The sequence below is a fragment of the Pagrus major genome, chromosome 19 (assembly GCF_040436345.1).
Source record: "Pagrus major chromosome 19, Pma_NU_1.0".
In the NCBI taxonomy this organism is placed as follows: domain Eukaryota; kingdom Metazoa; phylum Chordata; class Actinopteri; order Spariformes; family Sparidae; genus Pagrus; species Pagrus major.
The window spans coordinates 23,852,993-23,862,574 of NC_133233.1; positions in this window are offsets into that span (position 1 = coordinate 23,852,993).

Genomic DNA, 9,582 nt, shown 5'->3' on the forward strand with positions numbered 1-9,582 from the left:
TCTGCCGCACTTTATTATTGTCTTTAAGTTTGGGTAGTACTGGATTTTTTTAAGGATTGTTGCATCAATGTGGTGAATTACTTAATTTCTACAAAATATTGTTTCACTGGATGAGCCAAAATACGGTGGCCCTGAAGTGCAAATAACAAATGTAAAAAGAAATACACAACAACATTAACTCATATTTATGGTTGTGTTTTGTGAGTTGTATTTTTTTTGTTATTTGCTGTTGTGTTTTCCTATTTGTTGTTTTTGTGAGTTGTTGTGTTTTGTATTTGTTGTGTGTTCCTATTTGTTGTTGTGTTTAGTGAGTTTTTTGTATTTAGTGAGTTTTTTGTATTTTCCTATTGTGAGATTTTATTGTATTTTATTCACCTTAGAGTTTTCCTATGCTTGTGTTTTCCTGTTTGCCATTTGTGATTTCTGATTGGCTGTTGTGTTTCCTCTTTAGTTAATTTGATCTTTGATTTGTGGTTTTGCTTTCCTGTCCTGTTTTTGTGAGTTTTTGTTGTGTTTTATGTGTCATTTTGTCTTCCTACTTGTTGTGTTTTCCTATTTGTTGTTGTGTTTTATTTGCCATTGTGTTATATTTGCATTTGTTGTGTTTTCCTATTTGCTGTTGTGATTTCAAATCTGTTGTCGTGTTTTCTCTTCGTTTAATTTGATTTCCAATTTGTGTTCCCTGTTTGTTATTGTTTTGTTTTTGTGTTTGTTGTGATTTCCTATTTGCTGTTGAGTTTTCTCTTTTGTTAACTTGATTTCCAATTTGTTTTTGTATTTACATATTTGCTGCTGTGATTTGCACTTCAGGGCCACCATAACAAACAGCATTCAAATCTGATTAATTATCTATAAGCTGTTTTTGAATAGAATTCCATGTATATATACACATTATCAAACTATACAGTCTTATTATTTATGGTTTATACATCAGTACGGCAATATATGATTACATACAGTATGTTTGAAATACGATTTTGATCCATAGCTCCCAGCGGTTATATAAAGCCTGCAGGTTTGTCAGCCTGAGCAGTAAGTGGCTCGCGAGTGGATGTCAGTTTGCAACAACATCAAAGGCTGCAGCTATTTCTGCTGTCAGAGGCTCAAACTTGGTCGGCTGCCCAGAATAAAACACACCGTGTCTTTTATGTCCTTCAACTTCTCCTTACGTGGAGGCAATGACGAATGTGAATGATCCCGAGACACACATCAAATCACTTTATCATTAAAACTTGCTGTGAAAGAAACAACAGCACACTGCTGGGTTAAACACAATCAGTCCAGTTGTGCAGTTCTTGTGTCTAGCCAATAGAGGGCAGGAAATGATGCCTTCAGGGCCTTTTTGAGTTGATGTACATATTACAGATGGGTCCAGTAATCACACAGATTAAATTTAGCTTTTCTGAGATGTGAAAATGCTTCTTCTCAGAGATCACACGCTGACCTTTCAGCAAGTCTGCTTTACCTCAGGCGCTGCTGAAGTCATCGGGCTTCTCCCAGCTTTTCTTTACAAAGCTTGTGACCCTCAGCTGCTTCACTCTTCGTCTTTTTTTTTGCCTGTGATTGTGAGGAGAAGCAGAGCAGAAGCATTTGCTTCGTATCTGCATCCATCTTCTCTGTTTCTGGCCTGTAAACTGTAATCAAATCTCGAGTCTCCACGAAGCCACGGAGATGACTTTACTGTATTTTCTCATATCGTGCCCCTCCCCGCGACCTCCCTCTTCCATCACCCCTCCATTTACAGCGTCCTTCCTGGCCTCATGAGCTAATGTCCAAATGACATTTAGAAATTATGAATGTTGCTGACCACTGAGAGGATGCAGGGAATGGACAGAAATAGCAGAAAGGAAAATAAGGATGGATAGATGGAAGGAGATGCAGAGGATGGACTTTAAACCTTTAAATCTAACTTTTAAACATTGTGCTGATATTGAAGATGTTACTGGTGTGAATGTATTTAGTCTCCTTTAACTAAAACCTCCAAAATGTCTGTACTGTAACTGAAATTTTCATGTTAACTGAGTGTTTCTGAATCCTAATAAAGACGGGAAAAATGTCTGGGGGGATGCCAAATTGCACACAATTCTACATAATATTGCTTTAAAGTTGCGCCAATCGATACTTTTCATGTTTTGACAGTGGATGAAATGAACCCACAGAGAACTGATACCGAACAAAAAACCCTCAACTCTACAAAATATTTTGGCATCTTTGTCTCTTTCAGCTCATTGTTTTGGTCTTTCATCAAACCAGTTTTCAGATGCAACATTGTTCAGTAAAGAAGCATAAAAATCCCACTGTACGCTCCTGCCAGGGAGGTTAGCAACTAGCTGGTGAACATAGTGTGAGTATGCCTGGAGAAGGTGGAGAACAAAAATAGAGCTAAAAGAAGATTGAATATTGGATCTGCTGGAGCTATTTTTTGCTAACTCGTTCACCTTATCAGCTCGACATTTCTTAGATGTACATCCCTGACTCCATTCCTCACATACTCTCCTTTTGTCTTAATCCCTCCCCACTGAGATGTGAGCACGAGGAAGGAGGATTTCAGACAACAGGCATTCAACAAAAATGAGACATCTGTGCTTGTGAGCGGAGCCATATTTTCAAGGACCATCAATTAAATATGTCGTGTGGCACAGCTGCATCTTCTCTCCATTGTTTTGTTATGGTTTACTGCTGTATTTTATGATCTCTGCCAGATGAGCAGAACAGTGTTTACGACAACTTCTTTATTAATGTGACATAAATAATATAAAGGTGAAATGTAATTAAAGATGTGGTCAGAAGACAAAGTTTACATCCTGCAAGAAGGCTGCTGAAGCCTAAAACAAGATAATGTTCCCTGTGTTTTTCCAGCCTATTGGCTCCTTCCCTGTTCCTAGTGTTTTTCCAGCCTATCAGCTCCTTCCCTGTTCCTAGTGTTTTTCCAGCCTATCGGCTCCTTTCCCCGTTCCTTGTGTTTTTCCAGCTTATCAGCTCCTTCCCTGTTCCTAGTGTTTTTCCAGCCTATCGGCTCCTTTCCCCGTTCCTTGTGTTTTTCCAGACTTTCGGCTCCTTCCCTGTTCCTCGTGTTTTTCCAGCCTATCAGCTCCTTCCCTGTTCCTAGTGTTTTTCCAGCCTATCAGCTCCTTCCCTGTTCCTAGTGTTTTTCCAGCCTATCAGCTCCTTACCTGTTCCTAGTGTTTTTCCAGCCTATCAGCTCCTTCCCCGTTCCTAGTGTTTTTCCAGCCTATCAGCTCCTTTCCTGTTCCTCATGTTTTTCCAGCCTATCAGCTCCTTTCCTGTTCCTAGTGTTTTTCCAGCCTATCAGCTCCTTCCCTGTTCCTAGTGTTTTTCCAGCCTATCGGCTCCTTTCCCCGTTCCTTGTGTTTTTCCAGCCTATCGGCTCCTTCCCCGTTCCTTGTGTTTTTCCAGACTTTCGGCTCCTTCCCTGTTCCTTGTGTTTTTCCAGCCTATCAGCTCCTTCCCTGTTCCTAGCGTTTTTCAAGCCGATCAATTCCTTCCCTGTTCCCAGTGTTTTCCCAGCCAATCAGCTCCTTCCCTTTTCCCAGTGTTTTTCCAGCCTATCAGCTCCTTCCCTGTTCCTCGTGTTTTTCCAGCCTATCAGGTCCTTCCCTGTTCCCAGTGTTTTTCCAGCCTATCGGTTCCTTCCCTCTTCCCAGTGTTTTTCCAGCCTATCGGCTCCTTCCCTGTTCCTAGTGTTTTTCCAGCCTATTGGCTCCTTCCCTTTTCCCAGTGTTTTTCCAGCCTATCAGCTCCTTCCCTGTTCCTAGTGTTTTACCAGCCTATCAGCTCCTTCCCTGTTCCTCGTGTTTTTCCAGCCTATCAGCTCCTTCCCTGTTCCTAGTGTTTTTCCAGACTTTCGGGTCCATCTTCTCTGCTACATGGTGGCAAAAACGTGCTTTGTTATCTGGAGATATAAACATGAATTAACCAGCACAAGAAAACAAAAGGTCATATGTTGCATATATTTAATGGTCTAATCTTTCTCTATCTATCTTATGAAGTAATTTCCTCATAATAACTTATCTCATTATCTCTTTAACAACATTTCCAATAAGAATTATTTTAAAAGAAGATTTTTGGAAAAATATATTCTCAACCAAACTTTATGTTTCATCATCAAAAACCACAATGGAAACAATGAGGTTATATCACATAAACCAAACGAAGACTGGAACTACTGATAATGTAGAAAATACACAAACATCAACTATACTGAGACCATTTTAAGGACAACAATGAGGGTTAAATGTTTCTGTCTGAAAGGTGAAGATTTGCAACTTAAATGGGCCCTATTATTCAAATATGTTCAAAGATGTGTCACAAAGGCAAAAGTTTTAAAGTGAGGAGTTAATTACAGTAATTTCCATTTAAATTAACGACTTCAGACTCCAGCCATCACAATTTGAGTCTTCTGGGCTGAAGTTGTGTAGATTCGCTGTGTTTGAAGTCACACCTACACTCTGAAATGTTATTTAAATTAGAGGAGCTGCCAGTTAGGTGTTCAAGACAGTTTACAGTATTTTGATTTAAGATATTTTCAGTAACAAACTTTACTGGATCATACGTGCGTAAGAGGTTCTGTTGGACTTCTTTTACACTCGAGGAAGGTGGATCTGCTGCATCTTAAACGGGCGACCATATCTGCTCGCCATAACGGTGGATAGATGGGTAAATAAATAATACAGAAGGAGGGGAAATAGAAATGAAAGGACAGACTCTTTATTAATGGATGGCCTCCACCAAAACAGATGGACTGGGGGGATGGGAGGGGTGGAAGACAAGGAGGGTTGGGCGAGTTCCTTCAGAGGAGTACGAGCTCATAAAGAAAAAGAGAAGAGAGGCCTCATTCGGGAATATCTGCGTCCATATCGCTCTTGTTAATTATGGAGGGGGATATGTCAAGCAGACGGATGACGGCCCATCCAAAGTTTTTGAATCAGACGTGCTCTCCACTTTGCTGCCTCCCTCATCTGTCCGTCTTATACGCCTGAGTGTGTGTAAAAGTGTAAGTGAATTTGTTGACCGCAGTATTTTTGTCCCTGGAGGATTCCTTCGAATCTGTAGGTGCAGAAAATAGCCTGGCACGCTTTCAAAGGGATCCATTCATTCTCTGCACTTTCTACACTCGCACACACACTATATTCTGATTTCTATAAATCCTTTAGCGACACTAATTAGTACTTTTGTTATCAGAAAACTGCCCCGAGCCCCCTATATCTCTGCAGTCTTTCATTTTCTATTCTGCTCTTCCCCTCCTCCCCCGGGGAGACACTTACTCATTCATTTCTGCGCCGCTCATCTCTCACTGGACTGGTAATGGGGATTAAAGGCTAATTGAGGCTTAATTGAATAATGGATAAGAACATGCATAAGCACATAGACGCAGATGGTTTTTTTTTAGTTTTTATCTAACTTTTCCGAGGAAGCGTTCGTCATGGGAGCATTGTTTTTAGCAGAGTGATTAACCCACAGTTGCATGTTAACACCTTGGCTGAGCGGTTGTGGGTCGAGACCTTCAAGACGGAAGTTATTTTGAGCTCGACTGCTTCGAATTTAATCTGTAAGATTTTGCCGGTTTATTTTAGTAAAGGACAAAAACAGCCCATTGAGCATTTCATGACCATAAAATCATAAATTCTCTGCAGACATGAAAGAGAAAGAGCAAGTCATCGTCCTTGTGCTTGATGGGATAATCCAATTATCTTTATTGAATAAATGAATTATATAGGCATATCGCCAATACATAATATGGGAACATGACACAAAATTGATTTGTTTGTCATTCTCAGAACATTGAAGCTTCTTCCAGCCCTCATCTAGCGTTACCACAGACTTAACAAGCAGATTAGAGACCGAACTGTTCCCTTTTGTATGCACAGCTAACAGCGACCTAAATACGGCTGATTTTTTGTCATTAAGATCCATGAATTATGCCCTGAGAAATCAACAAAAATGTCGAAAGCGGCTTATCTGGCCATGTTAGAGAAAGTGAGAAAAAAATCCCTGGTTCTGTCCCTTTATCAGGATCTGCAACAAAAGTTAACAGGGTCTATTCTGGGCAGAGACCCATCCTCCATCCAAGTTCTGTGGAAATCTGCTTAGTGGTTTTTGAGTAATCCTGCTGACAAACCAACAGACGACAGACACGGGTGAAAACAAAACCTCCTCTTTCATGTATGACCCATGTAAGCCATAAGCCGTACAATGCTAGTAAGCTAACTAGCTCACCCCAGCCAGTCCCGGGCAAAAGCTCCCATGCTAGCGATGTAAACACCAACACTCCTCCAGTGCTCTGAGCTCACAGTCAAGGACACTAGCTGCACTGCTAACTGAGCTAAGTAGTTAACAGCAGGTATAGCTAGCAGCAGTTATAGGTTACTCTGATGAGATGCTGTCCCTTATTTGTTTTGAGTATGAATTCGACAGGTGGCTCCTTTCAGCTCACTCATTTTTAAGCCAAAATCTTCACAGTATCTGCTAAGCTAAAAGCGTTAGCACACACACTCTGAGGTGAATGCGTGAGCTCGATTTCAATTGATCAGTTTCATATTTTTTAATGTTATGAAACAAGTCCCCATCTTCTTCAGTTGTGTCTGAGAACGCTGCACCGCTGTTTTGCTGTGAAGCTCCAGAAATGTTTTGTGGATGACGAAACTTCACCCGACTTCATTCAGCACGAAGGTGAGCGGATAAAAATTCCTTTAAGACACATTGTCACTGGTAAGTTATAATTGTCTGACACCACGATACTGTGAAAATTATTTCCTGAGACACTCATCGTACTGTGAAAATCTCACACTTTTGCAACCTTCATGTTCTTTCCTCTGAACCCGAGCATCATGCAGAGGGAGTAAAGAGAAAGCATTTTTGTTTTTTAATCCAAACAGCCTTTAATTCAGAGTATCTGGGGAGAGGACGGAGCCATTAGCTGGTCCCATGCAGACACACTAAAGGCTGGTTGGCTGTTTTGGTTTCATGGGTCTTAAAACAAAGACAGACCAACAGAGAGACAGGGAGAGTGTGATCTCGGCCTGTCTTCACTCATTATTTTTTCCACTCTCTCTCTCTCTCTCCGCTGCTTTTAACGCCACTTGGTCAAACACCTCCACGCCATCAGCAGATTGGGAGTCAGCAGGTGTGTGTTTCTGTGCGTGCGTGTGTGTGACAGAGAAAGAGAGAGTGTGTGTCGTGTTGTGTACGTGTGTGTGTGTGTGTGTGCGTGCTTTAGGGGGGGATGGGTGGCATCACTATTGCCATGGGAACCACGGCTTGTAAAAAAGAAAGTCTGGTTTCTATGGCAACGTGCTACACAACAGCAAAGCCTGAGAGATGCCTCGTGCATCTGCAACCGGGCTGAGGACACTTAACGTTATGTATAATTATATCAAGTCAAATCAGGCAGCTGCTCAGATGCTGCAGAATAAAAATCTGCATTTTATCCTGCAGGAGAGGCGGTGAAGGTGTTGTCATAATGCCCCTGACAACAGGTTTTTAATGAATTAACACCAATAGAGTATAAAAAAACCCGACTCTTTGGGTTTTTTCAGTATGTTTTAAACGATACTAGAGGCTACAAACGTAATAACAACCCTCCACAGCAAGGAAAAAAATATTAAGTAGTATTAGTTTTCAAAGATTCAAACATTATTTTACAAGGAATTTCATAGAAATTAAAGCAAGTTATTTTCTATTAAATTGTCTGCCTGCTCGCTAACACACACAGAGCAGGATACTGATAACTTAAGGTGGCGGCTTATACGACCAAACAGGCCATGCAAAGTAGAAAAGAAAGGGGCAAAGAGAGCTGCTTCAAAGGAAAGAAAGGAGTGTGGTTACGTAGAGAGGAGTGACGGGATTGCTAACTGCAAAACGGAGTTAGCTAAAACGACGACAATGCTAACAGCAGCTTTAGGTATCTTACAAATTGCTCCTTTAAAGACAATACTAATGCTACAAACACAACAACAATCCTCCAGAGAACAAATTAGCACACGTACTTAGTTTTAGAGAAACGTTTCATTTATGTTTTAGAGAAATGTTATAGAGTGGTGTAGTGATGACGGTTCAGTACAGTGTGTCGTAATTAAAGTAAAATACCATCTAGTTTTGTGTTAAACGCTCAACATGCGTCACCAACACCAACATGGCTGCCAGCTCGGCACAGAAAAAGTACTATAAAAGATGAAAATCACAATAAATCTGCTCATATTGATGACTGCAGTTATGTGAAAGGGTAGTTTGTCAGTTTTGTGAGCTGCTAATATACAGGAGCAGCTCTACAATGTTTAAGTTACGGGTTTTGGCGAGACATGGAAGAGAAAACAAGTCAACGTCCTTGTGCTTGATGGGATAATCAAATTATCTTGATTGAATAAATGAATTATCGATAACAGCGACCTAAATAAGCCTGATTTTTTTCATTAAGATCCATGAATTATGCCCTGAGAAATCATTTTTTAAAAATGTTGAAAGAGGCTTATCTGGCCATGTTAGAGAAAGTGAGAAAAAAAATCCTGGTTCTGTCCCTTTATCAGGATCGGCACCAAAAGTTAACAGGGTCTATTCTGGGCCGAGACCCATCCTCCATCCAAGTTCTGTGGAAATCTGTTTAGTAGTTTTTGAGTAATCCTGCTGACAAACCAACAGACGACAGACACGGGTGAAAACAAAACCTCCTTTTTCATGTGTGGCCCATGTAAGCCATAAGCCGTACGTCAACACTGTTGTTTTTCCACGCTCTGGTGATAACGTTAGCTTATTTTTTTAAGTGTTTTGAACTAAATCGCTCCTTTAAAGGTGCTACTACCTGCTACAAACAACAACCCTTCAGAGAAATATTAGCCCATATTTTTTTTTTAGCTTTATCAGAATCTGCACCAAAAGTTAACGGGATCTATTCTGGGCCGAGACCCATCCTCCATCCAAGTTCTGTGGAAGTCTGTTCAGTAGTTTTTGAGTAATCCTGCTGACAAACCAACAGACGACAGACACGGGTGAAAACAAAGCCTCCTTTTCCATGTGTGGCCCATGTAAGCCATAAGACATACAATGCTAGTTAGCTAACTAGCTCGCCCCAGCCAGTGTTTAAGGTACGGGTTTTGGTGAGCGTTCAACGAGACTCTGGTGATAACGTTTTAGACTAAATTGCTCCTTTAAAGATGCTACTACCTGCTACAAACAACAACCCTGCAGATAAATATTAGCCCGCATATTTAGTTTTTTAAGAGAAACATTATTTTTCCATAAATATCATAAGAATTAATGTATAAAACATCCTTTACATCGACTCTGACTGCATTTAAAATATGTTAAATTCCTATAAATCTCCCACACAGGCTGTCAGTCACTGGTGGACTGAGTGCGTTCGTTTCTCTGCATTGTAACGGCGCGGAACGGAGAGGGGCGGGGTCGTGAAGGCGGTGCAAGAAAGAGAGAGAGACCTAGAGAGAGACAGAGAGGTTGGGAGAGAGAGGGAGAGAGAGAGACGGTCCCCGGTTTGAAAAGCCGGTAATTAGTGACGTGCCTTCCCAACGAGGAGAGCAGTCGCTGCTGGGAGAGCAGCCCGGTGGAAGA